General features: G+C 36.2%; 1 long non-coding RNA gene across 3 annotated transcripts in view; it reads right to left on the reverse strand.

The window, feature by feature from the left end:
• Window positions 1-23,491, reverse strand: part of LOC141381264 (uncharacterized) — a 94,784-nt gene that overhangs the window by 19,450 nt on the left and 51,843 nt on the right. Inside the window, exons 3-4 of one of the 3 annotated variants that reach the window (XR_015481092.1) lie at window positions 18,445-18,533; window positions 18,221-18,352 (exon numbers count right to left, since the gene is read on the reverse strand). The exons of 1 other annotated variant lie outside the window; for it this stretch is intronic. This is a non-coding gene — a long non-coding RNA (uncharacterized LOC141381264). Of the gene's footprint in view, window positions 1-18,220; window positions 18,353-18,444; window positions 18,799-23,491 lie in introns of all 3 variants that reach the window. One more of the 3 variants, XR_015481093.1, reaches the window with a different exon arrangement.

Raw genomic sequence — 23,491 nt, forward strand, 5'->3', positions numbered from 1 at the left:
GATGAAAATATGATTGTTATTAGTATGGCTTTTATGGCATGGGCTTAAACGGAGCAGTTCATTATATCGAGTGAAAAAAAAAGAGAAAAAGACAGCTGGGAAACATAACCTGCTTTGTATTTTTGTAAGAAACACAGTTTAGATCTGTATAGGGTAAGATGTGTGTGAGTTATTGCCGTCTATTACGGAATGTGTCAGGAATATCAAAACAAAACCAACTTAACTCCATTCCTTTAGCGCCCCTCACACAGCTTGATCCACGCTGGTATTTCTCCCCTTGGGCTTTAGGTTTTGAAAAGGGAAAAAAATCCACCACCCTGTCCAAACTTTTCAGATACTGGGAGTCAGATTTGCACAATCCATATGCAACAATGCTTTGGCTTGTTTCCCTCGCTCAAAAGCTTGACAGAGCCCCTCTGCATAGTTACGGTTGCTAAGCCACGATTGGTGGGTGGCGGTTTTTGGGTGTGGCTTAGCAAAGGGTCAATTGAGAAAGTATAGAGTACAATTTCAACTTTGGGTGAACTATCCCTTTAATGTGTTTCAGCTGACACTTCAACTTCTCTTAACTGTTTTAAATCAGTTTTAGACTGATGCACTTAACAGCTCCAGTATCTGAATTTGTCCTTCTCCAAACGTCAGCATCCGTAAATGTGCTAATTCGCGAACTGAAGCATCACAGGAGGCCTGTTTTGCTTCCTGATTCAGCAATTAAGATGAATTTGACTGTGAGGTCAGCGAACGGTTAGCATTTATCAGACCACAGATCCGGCAAACACGACCGGCCTCTTGACTGTCAAACTAACATGATTATACTAACCACTTTTTGACAGCACAAGGAAAACAGAGTGGCATTACAAATGGTGATAAGTGAATCGCGCTTTCTCAAAGTCAATAAAATCAGCTAATGCCACACTGGAGTCCGGCTCATTTCAAAAACAATCCGTCTCAGCATAAAGAAAAGCACTCTTAGTGGAAAGTTTGTGCTGTGAGCGATGTGTTTTTCATTGCTGAACTGAGCTCCAGTGCAGGGAAACATGCCTCATTTGTCATATCTCATATACAGCACATGATCTAAACTACACAATGACTTTCAGGGAGGTCTGTCTTTTTTGTAAAGAAAGCGCTATTTATATGAAGGCTTTGAGGAACAATCTGTTGCGGTTCATCTCATGCTATTCTAAGTTTCTATTTGCAGCCCTGGCAGTAGTTAGCTGCATGACAATTTTAGCAGTTAAGTCTGTTATAAAGCTGTGATATGTAAATCTTCAATAATATAGATAAAATAACAGCATTTGTGTTTTCTAAATGGGTCAGCTAATTATGAAAACCTCCTCCTGTTATTAGCTAGTAATTACTAAAACAATTGAACACACCATGCTATTAAAATGTTTAGCTTTAAGGCCCCTATGTCTTGTCGAAGCTAAAACATGACAATTTGAGTGATATTTTCACAATTAACGGTGTGTGTTCTGAATAGGACAGAGCCCTAGATCTTTATATGTTAGAAAAAGTACACTAAAATGTGAAGGTTTGATAGTGTTTATATCTCACAAGGAAAGCATGACTCACAACCCCACCATTCACTGGAGATAAGCAAATCGTACTAAATTGTATGAATGAGATCATACAAATTAATAGGAAGTAGCCACTTAATTAAAAAAACTTATGAACTGCCATGAGATTGTCTTGGTATAATTGTATAGGATTTATTTCTACATCTGGATCTCAATTCACAATTCTGCCACAGTGCTTGCAACTCAAGCTAATGTCAAATTTGGCAAAAATTTGTTGTTAGTGTACAATTTTTTTTTAAAAAGGCCAAACTTTATTTTGATGGTCCATTTGAGGATTAGTAGGCTGTCTGCTTAATATCTCCTGATACTGCTCCTTCAACAGACATTTAACTGACTATAAGAAACTTTGCAAGAGCATGTCAACTTACACTAACCCCAACCTAAGTCTATATAATCTAATGAGAATTATTTGGCATGTAGATGCAATCTAACTTAAATTTAACAAACCATCAGAATAAAGTGTGAACTAAAAAAAGCTGTTTTGACATTTATTCATTCTTAGGATATTTATCTTTTATTTCAAAAATATTATTTTGATCTAAACAATACAATATAATATCAAAACTTTGATTGTTGATACCAAAATTAAATTTTTCCTTATCAAAAATGTAGTTTTTTATATATTAAATCATTTATTTTTATATCAATAATTCATATGAGATTGAATACAAGCTAAAATTGTCTGCCATATAACTTTAAGATGATGTTTAACCCTTGTGTACTGTTCAGCATGACTGCTCTTTTGTTATGTTGGTGGCTGTTTTAGACTTCCATTATAATACATTTTTTTGATTACAAAGCAATGACACCAACATAATCATGCATTCTTGACTGTTGGTGGTTTTCACTGCTGGAAAGAGGTCAGAGTTCTCATTTTGACAATCATTGCCCTATTGGAAAGGCCTGTGCAAAAAGAAAGTTTCTGGTTTTAATATGAATTTCTAGTAAAACAGCAGATTATAGTGTGTGTGCTTAAATACATTTACTATTTTCTGAGAACTGAGCTGCTAATTTGATTTTCTCAGACATACTAAAGCAAGTACACAAAGGTCTCTCTCACACACGTACACACATACACACATATATACTACCGGTCAAAAGTCTGGGGTTGTTTTTTCCATGTTGTTTTTTAAGAAAATGATTCTGTTCATCAAGGTGGCATTTCCTCACATTAGAATGATCAGGTTCTATCTGGCTTCTTTGTCAAACTTGAGTCATTGACATACTCTTATTAATTGACAACTTATGTACATTATGGGATGTTTTTTCATAAGTTGTTTACATTTTAAGACTTTTTAATTAAAAGACAATTGTTACACACATACTGTTTGCTATGGAATGAAAAAACTTTAAAACTTTTAAATATTTCAAAATCATTCAGAACGCAGACCTTATGATTCCAATGTGACGATTTATTAAATGTAAAAACAAAATGCTAAATACTTATTTATTAAATATTTATTTATTACTTATTGTATGTACTTTCAAATGAAATGATTATTCCAGTCATTACTGACTGTATTACTATTACGATAATAATAATAATAATAATAATAATAATAATAATAATAATAATAATAATAATAATAATAATAATAAATATTAGAGTGATTTCTGAAGGATCATGTGACTTTGAAGACTGGAATAATGAAGCTGAAAAATCATCTTTAAAACTACTGGATATAATTATTAAATTAATTGTAAAGTACTTTTAAACAGTTATTTTGAAGTACAATAACATTTTACAATTTTACAATTTGTACTGTATTTTTGATTAAATAAATGCAGCCTCAGTGAACAGGACAAGCTTATTTAAAACATTTTAAAAAACTTATACTGACTCAAAACTTTAGACCTGCAGTCTAGAAGGAAGAAACCACGTTTTTTTGTACTGTAACTGATGAGCAACAGTAAAAATTTAAAATTGTAAAATTGTATCTCTTCTCAACAAATACCAGCAACAAACAAGAATGCATGATTATATGCTCTCATTTGCAATTAAAAAATGTCATTATAATGGAAGTCAATAGAGTAAAACAGCCACCAACATAACAAAAGGGGAGTCAGTTTTCCCAAAGTGTATTGTTGAATGTTTGAACAATTTTCTAATTATTTTCCCAAGTTATGTGTCAAAATAATTTGTGATTTGTCACCAAATATTGTTATTTGCAGGAGTTGCGTTCTAAAAATATCCTGTGAAATCCGTGAAGTAGTCAGCTTTATTTTTTTACAATTATTATAGATGTTTTAAGGCTGTAAAACCCCTCACTACACACTTTATACACATTTATCAGACAGGCATTAACATTTTCACACAATCGTCTCTTGTTTAAACACTCTCAAAGTTCAAACCTTTGTAGAAAAATAAGTCCAGCATTATAGAATGAAACCATTTGATCTTCATTTATTTATTCCCTAATGGCGCTCTACAGCCACGTAACATCTACCTTCATTTAGCATATCCAGAAGTTCAGCTTTTTGTGTGATGGTTAGCATCTTCCTCTTTTGGATGCCACCACAGGTGCCTTTGACAGTGCAAAACATTTTGCCAACACTGTAGGGAGGAAACTTGCAAACATACAGTAGCCTACAGCCCGTCAGAGTCACACTGCTAGCGATCAAAGATTTGTGTCAATTTGGCAAGCTGAACACATTCTGCACTGTACAGGAGACACGGCACAGAGGAGATTGCTTGACAGTGGTCTACAGCCAGTGAGGATGCAGAACACAATGAGCTGTAGAAAAAATGTGAGGTCGCGAAAAGTGAACCGAGTTATAGCAAGGGACCACTGTATCTTCAAAAATTGACACTAATGACAGATTTTCTGATCCAGGGTCAAATTTGACAGCTTGAGTTAAGGTTAGGGTTAGAATTGGGAATTGAGATCCAAATGTAGAACAAACATTACCATCTATAAACCTTGTAGCAGCCTTGTATATATTTAATATGTAGGCCCAATCCCAATTCTACCCCTTAACCCTTCACCTTAGCATTACCCCTCATTTTTGGGGGGTTATGAGGGCATGCCTCCTTTTGTAAAATTGTACTTTACACACAAATCAAATACAAATTGGGTGCTGAAAATGCAAAAAATAGTTACGTTTCCTCGTGAGATCGGTTATGTTAGTCTGAATCCATGTAGCACAACAGTAATAGTCCTATTTCTCTTCTGGTTCACTCATAAGGACATGTTGTGTCTCCAGCGCTCATGCATTGTCTCTGCTGGAGCTCCATCCTAAATCAGAATGGACAGATCTGGAGCAACACAATGGCCTTCATTGTCGGGCCCTGAAAGGGGAGCATGTGCTCCGCTAATGCTGCGATCACTGTCGCCAACCTCCAGGACAACTTCTACATTCAGCCTTTGATTAAGGAGGCACATTTAGCCATGGATGACTTCCTCTGAGGTGCCTGAGGGTTGTGGGAAAGAGATGTGGAGCAAGTGGCTGTTGCCGGCTCGACTGGACACCATTACTGCTTATTAATAGCAGGTCTGATACACAGTCCGGGACATGAGGTTACCCCAGCTAATCCGGACGGGACAGGAGGTGTTTGAGGGATTTCCTCAGAGTTGAGAGATCTTGCATAAGGCTCATACTTCAGATCAAGTGGCTTCAAGAGGCCAAAGACTGTGTGGAATGAGGGTGTATGTTGAGGGTAACAGGTGCTGTGCGTGTGTGAGTGAGAGAGAGCTTGTTCTTGTGGATGAAAGGACATGTGTTTGGCATTATTCCATAACTTCTGTATATGCGCACCCAGGCTCTTGGAGTCCCTTGAATCTTTACAGTAGGCTTTTTGGTAGTCTACATTTACATTTAGTTATCAGACGCTTTTGTCTAAAAGACTTACAGTTGAGGAGGTATTCAGCGATTCAACAAGAAGAGCCAATACATACAAGAAGTGCTAGTTATTCAAAGTAATATGTTTGTGCTCAGAGAATTTAGTGCTTGAGTAGGAGTTTTTTTTTTGAGGGAGAGGGAAAGAAGAAGAGAGAGAGATAAAGTTTTTCCATATGTGATTTTGGTATTATTCACCGGTGTTCAGATGTTCTCTGAAGACATGGGTTTTTAGTTGTTGTTTGAAGGATAGCAGTGTAGATCATTCTTTCAGCAAGGATCATTGAATCTTTTTTTACTTTTGACTTTTTCTTCTTACTGAATTCTTCATCTTTCTTTTACGGTGTAGTCTACTCTGTAATAAAAGTAAAGAAAAAAATAAGCTCCGCTTATAATTAGTTATCTTTTATTTTATTTTATTTTATTCAGTTAAGGTTTATTTACTTACTCAATGTATTTTCAACTTAAAATGTGTAGTTGAAAGAGTTAAATAGCTGACCCAACTACATATTTTGAGTAACATAAACTTAAAAAGCTTCATTTTAATAGGTTAACTTACATTTTCATGTAAGCAGAGCTTGCATAGTATAGCTTTTAAAAAGTTATTTTTAAGTTAAAAGTAAAAAAGTTATTTTTACTAACATTTGAGTTCAATGAACTTGATTGAGCAGATTTCTTGATTTTTAAAAGCACTGAAAACCAATTGTCACATTTTATTCAAAATTTTACTTTTCAATTTAACAATTATACATAACTTACATAATAAATGTCCTTACAGGGTAATTGTAAATTTTAAATTACGCTCAAATTTACAGACTTAGTTTAAAATCTTACAGACTAGCTGAAACAACCTGTTTGAATGTTGAATTAACAAATAACTTCAAGTTGTTTCAACTTAAAAAATCATGTTAAATGTAAATGCAGAAGATCTTTATTTACAGTGTATGATTTAGCTAGGTGTTCTAGACGAGATGGAAGACAATAAATGGCAGGAATTAAAAATAAAAGCATGGCAACTGCCCCGTTTTCACTTTGCTAGGTAACATTTTACAATTTAGTTTTTATTTATCCTCAAGTTATAATAAATAATAAATATAAAATATTTGTTCATGTCATATTCCAGAAAGTTATTTATTTGTAGATACAATTTTAGATGTATGTGTTGTGTTTAATGTGTGTTGTGTTGCGTAAAGCCTGTTTTTTAAAATGCGCTATGCAAATAAAACAAACAAAACTTTTTCCCCCAATGTATGTAGAATTTTATTAGAATTTCCTTCCAAAAGTAATCATGCAACCTTATTTCACAAATACAGCACATATTTTAAATATTACTGTTTAAAAATATTATAAATATTATTATAAATAAGTAATGTTTATAAATTTTACTGTTGTTGTTGCTGCTGCTGTGAAGAGAATCAATTTGACCAATTTACTAATATTTACCAAAAATGCAGAAAATATTTATTATACATTTATTATTATTATTATTATTATTATTATTATTATTATTATTATTAGTCTTGTTTTTAAAAATAAAATGTATTTACCTAAAATAACCAGCAAATTAAATGTCTAATGCACATACTTTATTGTTACTATTATTATCATCATTATTGTTGTCGTTATTACCACAGTAAAAACATATCTAAATGACTGTTAATCTAATATAGCTATAAAAAATGTGTAACCTTTTTAAAAAATCTCTTATAAATGAAACATATTCATTAATTTACTTACAACGAATATGTTAAAATCATTAATAATAATAATAATAATAATAATAATAATAATAATAATAATAATAATAATAATACAGCTACTATTTATTGTTATTATTCTTAAGTGTAAAGATAAACTTATTGGGTTTTTAAAAGTAGAATTTTATGTTACCTAAAATCTCCATAAAATTTCATTCGCAAAGATTAAAATTTCCATAATGATGTTCTTTCTTTTTGCATTTACAATTTTTAGTAAAAATAATTCAGATTTGCTTGACAGTTTTGATATAAACTCAGTGACAGCAGTGAGCACACTGAACTCAAGGACAAGGGTTGTCTTTCTGTGGGCATCATGTGAGTGAGGAATGTTTATTCTGCCACAAGCACTCTGAAAAATCAAAGTGACCACAAAATGAAACATGGACAGATCAGATGACACAGTTATCAGCTGCGGACATTCATTCTGTGAAGAATGTTTCTATTCACAGACGTAAATCAGTCGAAGTGGAACCCCAAAAGGCTTTCATTTATCTTTACAATACAGAGGCTTAGTACTGTAAATAACACCTGGTCAATGCTGTTCTGGTGATGGTGGACCTAAACGAACAAAGCGATGAAAATCAAATCAAACAACTTTCAGAAGAAACTAGATGACTTAAAGGTATTATTTTGACTTAAAGGTATATTATTACCTATGAATTAAAACAAAAATAAAAAAGTACTCCACCATTCTCTCTCTCTCTCTCTCTCTCTCTCTCTCTCTCTCATAATCGATCAATTGATTTTAAGGTTACAAAATGAAAATATATCTACTATTTCTGGTAGCATGTATCTGGTTTATTTCTGGTTTCAAGCTAACAAAAAAGCAGAGAAAGAGCAACTTATTAATTTTGTTGTTGGAAAAGCAAGCATTAACTTGTTAACTGTGATTATTCTTAGGGGCGGCATGGTGGTTAAGTGGTTACCACTGTTGCCTCACAGCGAGAAGGTCGCTGGTTCAAGTCTTGGCTTTGTCATTTGGCATTTTCTGTGTGGAGTTTGCATGTTCTCCTATAGGTGAATTGAATAAACTAAATTGGCCCTAGTGTATGAGCGTGTGAATGTGAAAGTGTATGGGTGTTTCCCAGTGCTAGGCTGTGGCTGGAAAGGCATCAGCTGCGTAAAACATAAGCTGTATGAGTTAGTGGTTCATTCTGCTATGGCAGCCCCTGATGATAAAGGAACTAAAGGCTGATTTATACTTCTGCATCAAGCGCATACGTATGCTGTGGTGTAGCCTTCGTGCGGTCACATAGCCCACGTCGTGGCTCTCAAAAAATGTAACGACATGTCGCAATGTTGTGTAGCGCAAGCTCTGTGATTGGTCGGCTTGGTAGCTTTGACCAGTGTGGGCGCGGCCGAGAGCTGCATAAACTCAAGTAGGTATCACGGCAGCCCGGAGACCTCCAAGTGGGAGGGATTGCACAACAAGCAGGCTGGGTGACCTTCAAGTGGGAGGGACTTGAACCACAAGTAGGTTGGGTTTAGGTGGTGTAGGTGGAGCAGATATTAATACAACACAGGTTACTGTCAAGTTGGGTTTAGGTGGTATAGACGTTAATAAAACCCAACAGGTTACTGTCAGGTTGGGTTTAGGGTTGGGGTAGGTGTAGACGTTAATAAAGCACAACATTAGGGTGCTTTCACACCTGTGAATCGATTCAGTTGTTCCGAAACAGAGATTAAAATTGTTACATTGTTGCTCTTTGCTCTTGGAGCGGTTCGCTTTCACACTGCAAAGTTTCTAATCGGACCAAAAGAGCTAAAACAAGTCACGTGCGGGGAAACTCTCCTTACATTAGTCAGAGTGTCAGGGTTTATTTTGCAGCGTCCCGCTCAGCTGTCAGGAGAGGTGGTGGTTTGGTGGTGATTGACAGGGTGCGCGCGCGTGACGTGTCTGAGGAGAGACATGGTGGGGAGGGGTGAGAAGGGTGCGCGACGATGCCTATTTGAGGACTGGGAGAGAGACGCGAGATTACCCGGAGATCATCTCTCGTTTGCGGGCATCCGGAGACTCGCGAAACTTCCCGCCCTACTCATAATTCTCTCTTCATATAGCCGTAAGCCTATTACATATCCATAAAACACTGTGATATAACCGCGTTTGGATCGGATCACTTTCTCACTGCAATCGAACCGCTCCAGGGTTCGTTTCAATCGAGCCGAGACCACCTCATTCAAGCGATCTCGGAGCGATTACTTTGGCGCGGAACAGAGCGCGATTGCCCTGTTCACATATGCCAATCGAACCGCGCTAACTGGGCAAACGAGACACAATCCGAAACAAAAGTGTAGGTGTGAAAGCACCCTTAGACTCCGTGTCATGTACAAGACATTAAATAAATAGAAATTCTAGGTTTGTACAGCACACCTGGAGCTCAAGGGCCCACTCACTTGAAGCTCAAGTCCCACCTTCTTGGAGCTGGATTCAACCCCCGTTTATACCCTTCTCCGTGAATCCGTTGGTGCGCGTGTTTACAAGTGTGGAGTCCTGTAAGGGAGCTCCAGATGGAAAGTTTTGTTTTGTGTTTATCTTTGATTAAAGTTGTTGCATGTCTGCCGGTTCTTGCCTCTCAATGAGCAAGTTTTAGCTACTTGTATTTTAAGGTAGCGTTTAGGAAAAAACAAAACACCAGCAAAGAAACACGACACAAAGGCACATGAAAAACCTACTGCCAGCTAGCGTTTCGGAAGTGTTACAGCAGAGCAACACAAATAGCACATGGAAGTATAAATGCATGACTACGTACAAGGCTTGCGCCGTGGGTCGTGCCGATCACTTGACGCAGAAGTATAAATTAACCTTTAGCCGAGTAAAAATTAATGAATGAATGAATGAATGAATGAATGAATGAATGAATGAAAGAATGTGATTATTTTTTAAATGGTATAAAATAGTTATAGAGTAAAACACTCTTTTTCTCTGGATGTGTATCATTTTGAGAAATGTTAGAAACTGGCTTCGACTTCCATGGTAGAAAAAAATAATATGGAAGTCAATGGCCACTGGTTTTGAACATTTGTCAAAGTGTCTTATTTTGTGTTCAACAGAAGAAAACAAATGGGAGAACTGTCCCTTTAAATTTCTTAATCGTTCAAAGCATAAAACAGGACACTCAAGATACCCTGCTGTTTAGCCCAGTCAGATGCTGTAGATGTGGTCGGAATTACACTCCTGATGTCTCACCACAAAAATATTTGTGGTCAAATAATAAAAAGAAGTTTTATGGCAGAACATAAAAAGAAGACCAGCTGACCTACAGGCGCCTATTTACCACACTGAAACAGACAGAAAACAAGAAAAACACTATGAGCAAAACATTATGAAAAGTGAACCTCTGTCATCAGGAGAAAAAAAATAAAGGATTCTTTTTATTTTTTTAGCTTTAATGAGCAGAAATGTAATGGCCAGACTCAAAGGAGTTTGTGTCAAAACTCAACACCTTTTAGAGCTCATTTGCGCCTCTCGGTTTGTCTAGTGAACAGCTCAATATGCTTACAGCAGTTGCTTAAATGAGCCCAAATGTGCTGCATTAACCTGCTCTGTGATTCCTCTCTTGGGAAATCAGAATTCCCTGTAACCTGTGAAAATGCAGGCCTTTCTCACGCTCACTGTATGAGTTTGGCAAAGCTGATCAGCCTCCTCTGGCTCAACGAAACCTCCACAATGTATCCAATATACTGTTGTTTTTTTCATTTTAATAAAGAAATTAAAGAGTTTATTCAACAAGGATGCATTTGGATACGCAATGGGGGCCACATTTAAACCACATAAAAAGCGAAATCACAAATTATTTATTTATTAATTTTCCTTTGGCTCAGTGCTTTATAAATCAGGGGACACCATGATGGAAAGAACCAGCAACTATTTCAGCAAATGTGATCCCCTTCCAGCCGCAACCCAGTACTGAGAAACACCCATAAACTCTCACATTCACACACACGCTCATACACCATGGTCAGTTTAGCTTATTCAATTCACCTGTACCACATAAAATGCATGTCTTGACTGTGAGGGAGACCGGAGCATTGGGAGGAAACCCACGCAAACATGGGGAGAAAATGCAAACTCTAGACAAAAAAGCCAAGTGGCCCAGCCATGACTGGAACCAGCAGCCTTCTTGCTATGAGGTGTCACAAAGTACAATTTGCAAACAAGACTTTATTGTTAATAATAAGGCATTGCTATAGTTTATTTCATATCAATCTGGTTGATCCAAAGTCCCTTTAAGGCAAGTCATTTCTCTCGGCAGCCATCTTTGAATTGCCTCTCGGGCAGTGTGCTCGGGAATTCTGTCTGAATGGGGAAACATTAAATTCCACAAAACTGTTTGCCAAGCTTACGATTGAGTTTATATTAGGAATTATCAATAAAATTAAACAACTGTGTCTTTAGTTTCATTTCTAAACATTCAAATCGCACAAAATCTGCAGAAACTTACGTCTGGTCCGAGCCCCTGCCCCAGAGTATCGTCAGTCAATAGCGATCGATGTTTGGTTCCTGTACTACAAGGTGTGCTTTATTCGCCAAGTGATCAATGATTTGCTCCTGTACTAGAAGGCGGAGCTTTATTCACCATATTGACCGTTACACTTTTCACAATTCAAAAAGATCAGAGTGGCATGTCTTGTGTATTCTATGGTCTTCAGTTGATCTTATGATTTAAGATCATATATAACATTTGTAAATAAGTAGTTTTCCGGATTTTGTGATTGATGTTTTATTCTTCATCCATTTATATGATTGTGAATTGTATTATGGGACCTTGAGGCGACGCAGTGGCACAGTAGGTAGTGCTGTCGCCTCGCAGCAAGAAGGATGCTGGTTCAAGCCTCGGCTCAGTTGGCGTTTTTGTGTGGAGTTTGCATGTTCTCCCTGCGTTCGCGTGGGTTTCCTCCGGGTGCTCTGGTTTCCCCACAGTCCAAAGACATGCGGTACAGGTGAATTGGGTAGGCTAAATTGTCCGTAGTGTGTGAGTGTGTGTGAATGAGTGTGTGTGTGGATGTTTCCCAGGGATGGGTTGCGGCTGGAAGGGCATCCGCTGCGTAAAAACGTGCTGGATAAGTTGGCAGTTCATTCCGCTGTGGCAACCCCGGATTAATTAAGGGACTAAGCCGACAAGAAAATGAATGAATTATGGGATCTTAATCTTTCTTTTATTGACATTTTTAATAGGTTAAAGTGATATGTTGTCAGGGTTGGTGTTAAATATTATGGTACAGAAACCTTGTAATAAACTGGCAGTACATTTTCTGTTATTTTACAGGCTTATTTTTCTTTATATATTATTTCTTATACATTATATTATTTCAAACTCCTAAAATGTCAATAAAAGTCACTTTGTTAAACTGTAAAGTGGAATTTTAACATCAAAATTTTACTGAGGAGAGATCAAAGTCCCATAATGTAATTCACAACCGCAAATAAACAGAAAACCTTTGTGAATCACAAAATACTGAAACTGTTAATTAACCGATATTTTTTACAGCTAAATTAATTGTCTTTATTTTTTGTGGCTTTAGGGTTATTATGATGTAAAACTGTCTGTTGCTACACAGATTGACGTTAGTTGTTGTTAAAAAAAGCATAACCTTTTTGAACAATGTAATTTTTTGTTTGTTTTTTTATTTACAATAAACAAATCTGTAGTATAAAAAAAATCTTCACTGATTTATAACTAAACCCAGAGTATCTTTGTTAAGGAAAGAGTGCTGCGAACACACTCACAAAACTAAAAAATAAATAAAAAATAACTCATTGGAGGAGCTCAGTTTAATTGAGGGCAGGATTTCCATCCAATACATTTGTACACCAACTAACAAAAACATTTACACAATTAAATGCAATTGAGTTGGTCCAACATGATTTTATTATATAAAAGTTTAAATACATTTGTATGTTTATTTAACTTAAACTCAAAGGTCTGATAATCTCATGTGTGACTATTATGTGTTGTACATTTTAGAGTCTCTTGAGGTTATCCTACATGAACTAAGAGACATTTTAAGCATATTTCATGAGATACATAGACAGTTGATTAAGACTAATTTCAGAACTCATTTTAGGACAGTTGTTGCTCTCTAAGCAAAGTAACAGATCCCATTTTTGCTAATTAAACTGCCAATACCAAAAACATGGGTGCTTCTGCAAGGTAATCTTAAAACTCAAAGCATCACATGAAACTCTTCTAAATCTTGAAACTAAAGTGAAGATTAATCTCTAACAAGTCTTTTAATTAACTTTAAACACCTAAGATTACTTTTATTGTCAACATTTTCCTCTCTTAATTTAATCCCACGCAAAACATGCTGGGATCTACTAATCCCCTAACCAGGTAGTTGGACCACCACAATTCCTTCATGCTGTCCCGACACAAAATGCTCAAGTTAACTTAATGGTGGACAAATGTAAGTAAACTGAACATAAAACAAATGAATTACCCAAAGAAATGACAAGAATTGTGATGTTTCAACTCATTTTAAGCAGCTAGTTGGAACAAGCAGCAGTAATCATTATTTTGAAGAGATGGGATGTGATAATGTTAAGTGGACAAAAACTAAACAACAGGGCTCCTGTTTAATTAAAAGGTTGTTCGTGCCTGCTCTGCCACCCTCTAAAAGCCTTTTCAAGGGTCTTACTGAAGGCTGTCGGGTCGCATTGAGAATAATGAATGCTGGGACATCCAACGCTGTCCTCCCACCAGAGAAGCGCAACTCTGTGACCCCGAGAGGTAGAAACATGTTTACTACTGACTCTGGGATTGAGCCAAATAGAGCAGAAGATCCAGTCAGCTGAGCAGAGACAGGGGGTCTGGGGGGTCTGTATATATGATAAACACACTAAATCTGTGGCTAACAGCTGGTATGGCTTTTTGGGAGTGTTTTTGACTCTATCCATGCATCCAACATGTATTGTTGTAAAGTATTGCTCAGAGGATAAGCAGTTCAAGAAAAAATAGTGAATGGAGGGATTCAAGATCCCTTTAGAATTGGTTAGGGATAACTTTAGAAAAGTAAATGTAAATGCTTGACAATTCCCCCATGATCTCACACATTTAGGATGCTGCTCAAAGTTTTCAAGATAGAAATTTGTATTTATAATTGTAGAAAAAATTATCAAGAGTGTTCCTATATTTAGTTTAGAGCCGTTATGTTTATATACACATACATTTATGTACACATTTGTTTATCAAGCATTTCATGTGAAATACATATGGGATTATGTATTCAAAAGGAATAATACTATTATTTATCAATATTATAGAGCAACAACACAAAGTAACACTATCATAACTACACACTATGAATCATCAATTAAGCATTAGCAAATAGTGAATTCATTGTTTGTTAAGCATTAACGCTACATTACCAGATGTTAAGCAGTTTAAAACTGCATTTATAAATGCTCTACTCTTGACTGATAAGCACATTTAAAATGAGCTTAATGATTGTACCTTACCACTTTGTTACTGATTAATTTATCATGACATTTGGGTATGACATTATTTGAAAATTATTTGTATTTAAGAGTTTTTTAAGATCATACAGAATGCACATATATATGGCTAATAAACTATTGAAATCAACATTTACATATTATTTTTATTCAGGCATATGCTAATAGTTCATTATTTCTGTTAATAAATGCTTTATTAGCTTATCTTCATGCAGTTTTGTGACCTAATCTAAAGTGAGGACTATTTATACTTCATAAATCCTTAATAAATGACAATTAAATGCTCAGTGGGGCAGCACGGTGGTGCAGTGGGTAGCATGTTTGCCTCACAGCAAGAAGGTCACTGGTTCGAGCCTTAGCTGGGTCAGTTGACGTTTCTGTGTGGAGTTTGCATGTTCTCCCTGTGTACATGTGAGTCTCCTCTAGGTGCTTCTTTTTCTTCCACAAGTCCAAAGACATGCGATACAGGTGAATTGGGTAGCTAAATTGTCCGTAGTGCACTGTATATGTGTGTATGGATGTTTCCCAGTGATGGCATGCAGCTGGAAGGGCATCCTCTGCGTAAAACATGCGCTGGATAAGTTGGTGGTTCATTCCGCTGTGGTGACCCCAGATTAAATGAATAAATGCTCAGTGTCAAATTAACAACACATCTTTGCAATTCCTATCTGAAAAGTAAAACTACTGTAAAATGTAAACATTGCTGAATAACAGGAGTGTCAAAATACAGCATAGAATTGGATAAAACAACAGCAATATAATAATTTAACAATATATTAAGATACAACGTTTAAGGTTATTTAGCAAAGTTTAAACTGCACAGTAATTTTATTTAAGATTGCAAACATTTTCATTTGATGCAGTTTCATTTGTGTATCTTCAAATGAATAGAAATGAATAAAGTTGTTAATTTTCTTTTTTCCTGTTTAGAAGATGACGCAGCCTTTAATTTTCATTTATAAGGGATTTAAAAAGCATAAATAGTCCTCACTTTAGATTAGGTCACAAAACTGGATGAAGTTAATAAAGCATTTATTAACAGAGAGAGTAACTATTACTATACTCTGAATAATAAGATAAATAAATGTTCATTTGATTAGTTTATTAATCATTCACTTTCAAATTATGAAAATTCTACCACCGACTTCTCTTAAATAATTGGTTTGTAAACGATGCCATACTTAATTTAGTAATGAAAAAAATCATTATCAAAATATGAAAATACAATCATTAAGCTCATTATACATGTCAAAAATACAGCATTTTAGATGGTTTGCTTACTAACATATGTTAATGTAGAGTTAATGCTTAATAAATAAGGAATTAACTGTTTGCTAATGCTTAACAGATAATTCACAGTGTGTATGAAAAAGTGTTAATAAACACAGTTGTTTTGAACTGTCTTTTCATCACAGAATCTAGCACAAAATCAAAAAAATAAAAAAGTAGCGAAAGTTAATACTGCTGAAAATTCAGCTTTATCGTCAGATCCATGTTTTAAAAACAGTCATGGAACAAATGAAATGGAACAAATGAAAGGAGCTCTTAAAGAATCCTTTGGTTTTGTGATAAAAAAGTTATTTTTTTATGAATATATATTAATTTCCTACTTAAGGCATTGTATTGTGTTGTCAAAAATTAAAATAAACATGTCTGAAAGTATTTCACATTTTTGTTTTTTTGACAGAATGCATTTTATTCATTAAATGCTCTAAATTACAAATTTTTTATTTCATTTGATAGAAAAAAAATGTATCAATAGTTTATAGAATGAAGCAAAAGAGTTTTTTAGGTTGCAAATACAATAGAATGCACTAATTTCAGATTTTGTATATTTTCAAAGTATTAATGTTAAATAAATGTAATAAATATACTTAATTTAATTTGCCTAATAAAATATAAAAACTCAATTGTTCAGTTGACTCAATTATTTTTCAAAAAAAAAAAAATATATATATATATATATATATATATATATATATATATATATATATATATATATATATATATATATATATATATATATATATTAAAACTATAATATATTTCTGAAGGGTAGTGACAAAGAGCTAAGAATCACCAAAAGGCGACACTCAATAGAGCGTTCCATTGCAACAGCAGCACCCAGCAACAGCCCCGGATTCCACCATTTTGGAGTGAAAGCGATCGGCTGTCCATTGGATCCTATTGCTGTCGCGATGGCAAGATGCTGCTTTGTTTTGTATTTATTTAAAAAAATGCATTAAAGCTGAGACACAACCTAAAAGACGACAATACAACACTTACTATCACAATCATCAGCACTTTTAATAGTTTATTTTACTGACTATTATCATGCTGTGGTTCTATTGGAGTTTTTCCCAAATCGCAGTAGAGTGTCACCTCTTGGTGATTCTATGCTCTTTGGTAGTGAATATATTTGCAGTGGAAGTATAGATATGTCAGCTTGTTTAGTTTTGATGTGTGGTTTATGTATTGGTTTTTCATGTATTTGTTTAAACAAGGTCAGAAAAGTCCAGTAAAATTATATTATTATATAAAAATAACATATTTGGAAAAACTCTTACATAAAAATATTGGATTTAAAAAAGAAAAATATTTAATCTTCGCTGCTTTGAATGAACCTGGACCAAGATAAACGAACTGAGCTTGAACTGAATCGTGGTTGATGACCGAAGGAGTGTTGACAGCTACAATCTACAACCTCATTTCACCCCAAAATATGAGTCACTGCACAAAGCCCCCATGACGTAAAGATTTCATGAAAATAGACGAATGAATGCATAAGAACCCATGTTTGCAGTTGGTGATAATCGTGGCCTGGCACTCTTTGTGTGATGTTCTAGGCGTATGTCTCACATGGCTGTAAAGTCATTTAACAACCACACCGTCACATCTGCTTCTCATTGAGAGGATGCAACTCCTCCGGCCCCCCATGGACCACCACATAAAAGCCACACTATTGCATCCTTACAAAGCCAAAGCACAATCACTCATTTTAACTTCACTGTAAAACCCAATAAGTTAAGGTAACTCAAACCGTTTGAGGGTAACTTATTGCAACAAACCATTTAAGTTTAAAAACTAATCCTATAGAGTACTGTGAACTTGTTCCATTTGAGGAATGAAGCAATTTGAGCACAGAAAAAATCGATAAATGAAGAGAACTCAAACCAACTGAGTACAGTAAAACCCAATAAGTTAAGGTAACTCAAACTGTTTGAGGAAACCGATTGCAACAACCCATTTGAGTCTGATCTATATGAGTACTGTGAACTTACTCCATTTAAGTTGAAGTAATGAGGTATTTAATGAACTTATTACCTTTAACACTGAGTTCAAAACTCTTTTTTTCAAATGAGTAGAATTAACTTTCAGTCAATTTTGAGTTCCTTACACTCATTCCATTTAATGAAGGTGACTTGTGTTTTACAGTGTAGGTGTATATGATATGATTTGCTTTAGCAATTACTAATGAAAGTTTCCCAAACAGGAAGAGCAACCCTTCATGTAAAACACAGTATATAACCATGCACCTTTCAACCATGTTCCTTTCAACTGGCTACATTACAAAACACAGACTAAAAGATTACCTTACAGTAACTTGTCTTGTTTACTTGATCCTCTTCTTCAGTGATTTCATCCCATAACGGTCAAACTTCAATAAATCAAGCACCCAAAACGTGGACATAGATGCCACTAGGGACTGAAACCAAAGATGCCGGCTGCGAAGTGGAAAATAAAAGCAGGCAAAACTGTGAAATCTAAAATGGATTATACGAGAAGTGTATGATTACAGATTGGCTGGATTACTGACCTCGAATGGCCCACCCATCTGTCATGCTTTCTCGTGCTCTGTGTACAAGGATGGAGCAGCAGCAGGGTTGAGGGGATGTGTTTGGCCCTCTGTTGATGGGGAGAATTAGTCAAACAGGGCTTCAAAAGCTAAGCGGTTACTGTACCACAGACAGATTGACTGCATGGGGGCCACTGGTTCATCCTGAAGCCTTGAGGGAAGGGAAGTCAGGGGGTTGTAAAGCCTGAATCACTGGGGAAGCGGATCGGGTATCGGGATAGTGCGAGGCCTGGGACCTTTATGAGCTTATGGGGACTCTGGGCAGGTCATAATGGTGACACAGAGGGGCCCCAGACCAGCTCTTGAGCTTCTTACCTGGAGAACACACTAAAATCAGACCAAAGCGTGGGAAACATAATAAATTTGATGCATCTAGGAAAAAAGTCAAGTGATTTTTTTTCTATAGGGCTATTGCAGATCAAAGCCATGGATGAACAGTAAAGGGATACAAAAATAAATAAATCAAACAAAAGTATTTCATTTTGTTGGACACATTCTACATTTGACTCTAGAATTGTGGCTATGTTAAACATTTGTATTACTTTTCCTTAAACTGAAATAATATACAATAAATATATAATTTACAGTAAACTGAATCCATTTTTGATGTTCATTAATGTGAAACTATTAAATGTTGTAGGAAATATTTGATGAAGTTATCAATTATCAATTTATCATAATGCTGTTTTTCAAGCAACTAACAGAGTAGACAGTAATAGAGTCTCGTTTTAAAAACAGATTGAGATTGTATCCACGACTGGGGTGGAGTGACAGGAGACAACAGGAGGTAAGATCCAATATGCAGTTTATTCAAAAGTCAGGCAAGCAGTGGTCATCAGGTGCAAACAGGTATATATAGGCAGTCCAGAATCATAAACGTCAAACAGGCTAAAGGTCAAAAGGCAGGCGGCTAAATAGGATAACAAGGGTACTAGGCTAGGATCGATACACGGAGAAACAAGACAGGGAAACGCGTTGTAATGTAACTCAGGGAAAACAAGACTCGGCAAACTGGAAGTGTGAATGAGTGGCTTATGAAGGGAATCAAATCAGTCTGTGAACAAGGTTTAGCTGGTGCTTGTAATCAGGATACATGAGTGAGCAGGCGTGCGTGTTTGGGAGCAGTGCATGTATGAATGTGAAGTCCTGGGGAATGCGGAAATGTAGTCCTGAGAGTTCATGTGAGAACCAGCGATCCTCTGGGAAGCGATCGCTGGTTGTGACAGAGATATTCATTGAAATATTAATATAACAAAGTTGACATAATTAATTTACTATTAGTGTAGCAATACATTGTGTACAAATTCTTGAGCAAAGTACAGGGTTTAAAAAAATACCACAACTTTGAAAATGGACAACTCTACAAAGAAAAGGGGGTCTTATTGAACATATGAACCATGTTTGCTACTCAAAAAACTTTAATACTCTTCCATTGATTAACTACCCAAGGTTCCATCATGTTACTTTGATTTAATACATATTTTCAAAGTTGTGGTATTCTTTTTAAATCACCCTGTATAATGATTTGCCTCAGTGCCTTTCAGAGTTTCCCGCCAGAGGAAGTGACATCACTTGCAGCAAGAAACATGCTTTTTCTATGAGTGCTTTAAAGATTTCCATGCCTTTTTTTCTAACTGATGTAGCAGAGTTGACCAGAATGTAGGGACAAACACAAACAGGACTTTTTTTTATTACAGAAATTACGGATTCTACAGAAAATAGATGCAGTCATTTAAATCTTCATAGAGTAAACACACAAATAAATAGTAAAATAGACTTAATTATTTAAGGAGACAAGAAGCTAAATGTAGTTTACATTTAATTCAGGATGAAGAGACTGTCAAAAATTAAAGATTAAATGTCCATAAATAAACAAACACTATTTCTGGGCATCACTTGATATAATTTGTGTTGTTATTTAAAGCTGTTTCATAAAATTTTGAATTAAAAAATAATAGAGGGTTTAACTTGGACACGCCATTGTTACCTACAATTCCAGAATCACCTATATCAGGGAGGCAGCAGAATACTGCTAGAATGTTGCTGTAGTTCTAGTAAGTTCACAAATTGTACGGTTCAGTTTACATTTGTAATGTAATGTAATGTAATGTGTATTTATATAGCGCATTTATTGTGTATGGCCATACACCCAAAGCGCTTCACAATCATGAGGGAGGTCTATCCACACCTGCACCAGTGTGCAGCATCCACTTGGATGATGCGACAGCAGCCACAGGACAGCAGCGCCAATGACTCACCACACAACAGCTATAGCTGGAGTGCAGAGACAGTGAAAGAGCCAATTCGGTGAATGGGGATGATTGGGTGGCCATGATGGGCAAGGGCTGATAAAGGGAATTTAGCCAGGACAGCTAACACATGTACAGTACAGGTTACATCCAAGTGTGCCGCAAGCCTACGTTTGAGTGAAGGTTTCGGCCGTTAGATCGCCCCCTGGGGGCTGGCTGCAGTACAAGTCATAAAGCCCGCCTCCTCCGTGTTAATGAAGGAGACTTGAGCCCAAATAAAAAAAAAATATTACACTTGCAATAAAATGTCCCGAAAGATAGTTCTGGTCGATTAAGGCACTGGTTATTGTGCTGAAATAGGTGCAGATCTTCATTTTTGTAAACAGTTTGTTTTTAGCAGTAATTTAATGCTGGGCGTGTCATCGTGATTGACAGCTGTGATTGACAGTTTCTCAAAGCGCGGCGTCTGAGCTTCGGCAGGAGACTGAAGTAGACTGAAATGTTATTATTCGATTTCTGTGTTATTTTACCATGACAAAATGAGTTCAGCAGTAAACTATAGTTTCTGACATACATGATCCTGGTGGAACACTGTTTATTCGCTAAGTTCAGGGCTTTTTTCGGGCTTTATTAGTTTGCTGATACACGCCTAGCCACCCAGATAGCAAAACACAGTTCCAGCTAGATTCTCGCCTGCCGGAGACTTATCTCTTAGAGCTCAGACTGACTAATGTTACCTCTGCTGGACCTACTCCGGATGCCTGGACTCACTACCCAATTCCAGCCCGAGTCAATCGAGCCAGATGCGGCGGCCGAGCGAGCAGGCGCTGCCGCATGCGAGCCGGAATCAGCCCGCGACGCCGCGAGTAAGTTATGCGCTGCGGCCTGGAGCTGGCGCGATTGAATATATAAAACCCTCATATTTGTTAACGTTATTACATCCATTTGTGTTGATATGACAGCAAACGCATGCTGAGAAGTTCGGGGGGCGTAGTTGATTTTACATAAAGCGTTTGATTGGAAGCTCGACTCTGCTCATTTTCGCAGCTCCTCCTCTGGCTCCATCAGACAATCCTTCTGCGCATGTCTGGCTCCAATTTCAGCAGTCTTTTGCGACAGTTTGTGCCCGTCAAGCAGGCGTTTTGCCCTCAAGGCGTTCAATGGGAAAAAGGGCTGTCGCGTCGTCCATATTTTTTACAGTCATTGGTTACATCCTTACGAGAAGTGCCATGGGATTTTTACTGATCACAGAAAGTCAGGACCTCGGTTTAACATTTCATGCGAAAGACGGCACTCACTGACAGTATAATGTCCTTTTCACTATACTAGAGCATTAGGACTCACACATTCCACAGGTTTAGCACTCTTGCTGGCCTCACTAACACCCCTTCCAACAGCAACCTAGTTTTCCCATGTGGTCTCCCATCCAAGTCCTGACCAGGCTTAGCACCAGTGAATAACTGGTGCTGGGCTGCAGGGTGAAATGGATGTGGCTTAATGTGTCCCTGCTATATATATAGGGGGTACAGAAAGTACTCAGAACCCCTAAACTTTTTCACTCTTTGTTATATTGCAGCCATTTGCTAAAATCATTTAAGTTCACTAAAGGATTGATTTTATTTAAATGATGATCAGAAGAAATGGACAGCACCTGAGTTAAATATATGAATGCCACCGTGAAGTGTCTTAATACTTAGGACCATGTGATATTTCAGTTTTCTTTTGTTAATAAATCTGTAAAAAATGTATATGACAGAACAATGTGTATATCAATATTGTGTATATTAATGAGGAAAAGACTGAACGGATTTTAGCAAATGGCTGCAATATAATAAATGCATTACAATTTAAGAGGGTAATTTAAGAAAAATTAACAATATTTTCAGTGAAATAAAATGAAATAAAATTAATGATACTGTTCAGTTTAGTTTGAAAGTCACAGTTTCTGTGTATTGAGTAAAACATAACTATGATAATATATCCTGCCCATGTTAATGTAACAATTCCTCTAAGTGTACTTTATTCATATTTAAGGCACTAATATAAATAATGTTTTCCATCAGTATTTACACTTCTGCTCTTGTTGTTAGGGTACAGTAAAAGACTATAGAATACAGTCCACTAAAGAGACTTTGTATAGAGTGAGCCTCCGACCCCCCAAGAAATGTATGATCTACTTTTGTTCTCCAGTGACTCAGTGTAAATGTAATAGGTAGACGGTGGCTGCAGCTGCTCTAAACCAAAAACATGTTTGCACAACATTGAAAATGACTAGAAGTGCTTTATTATGCATGCTAGACTGTTAGTCATTAGTAGACCAATAGCGATATCACAGCGAAAACACCAGCACAAATGCAGTCCTGCAGTCCAGCTTTGATGCTTTAGCTATTAAGTACTTGCTCATGTTTAAAGACAGAACATGAAATACACATTCTCTTGACATCACAGGTTTCACTCTATTGCATTTATGTAGAGAGGATAACGGTGTCGTTTTCAAACTGTTTTCAACAGTTTGCACTTTCAGGCCTTCAGGCCATTGTTGTGTAAATCAAAACCCAAAATGCAAAGAAGAGCTTTGTCATTTCAGTTCAAAACAGTATTGTAAAAACTGGTCTAGTGACTTAACAGAAAAAAAACTTACAAATCAACTCACAATCTCTATGTAACATTACAACAACAGTAATCTGTGAGAAGAGAACTGACCCTGAGGTAAAATTTCCCACACTTTGCATGTTATTTTGAGGCTAAACATGAAATTT

Source organism: Danio rerio, chromosome 3 (genome assembly GCF_052040795.2).
Source record: "Danio rerio strain M-AB ecotype USA chromosome 3, GRCz13ab, whole genome shotgun sequence".
NCBI lineage: Eukaryota > Metazoa > Chordata > Actinopteri > Cypriniformes > Danionidae > Danio > Danio rerio.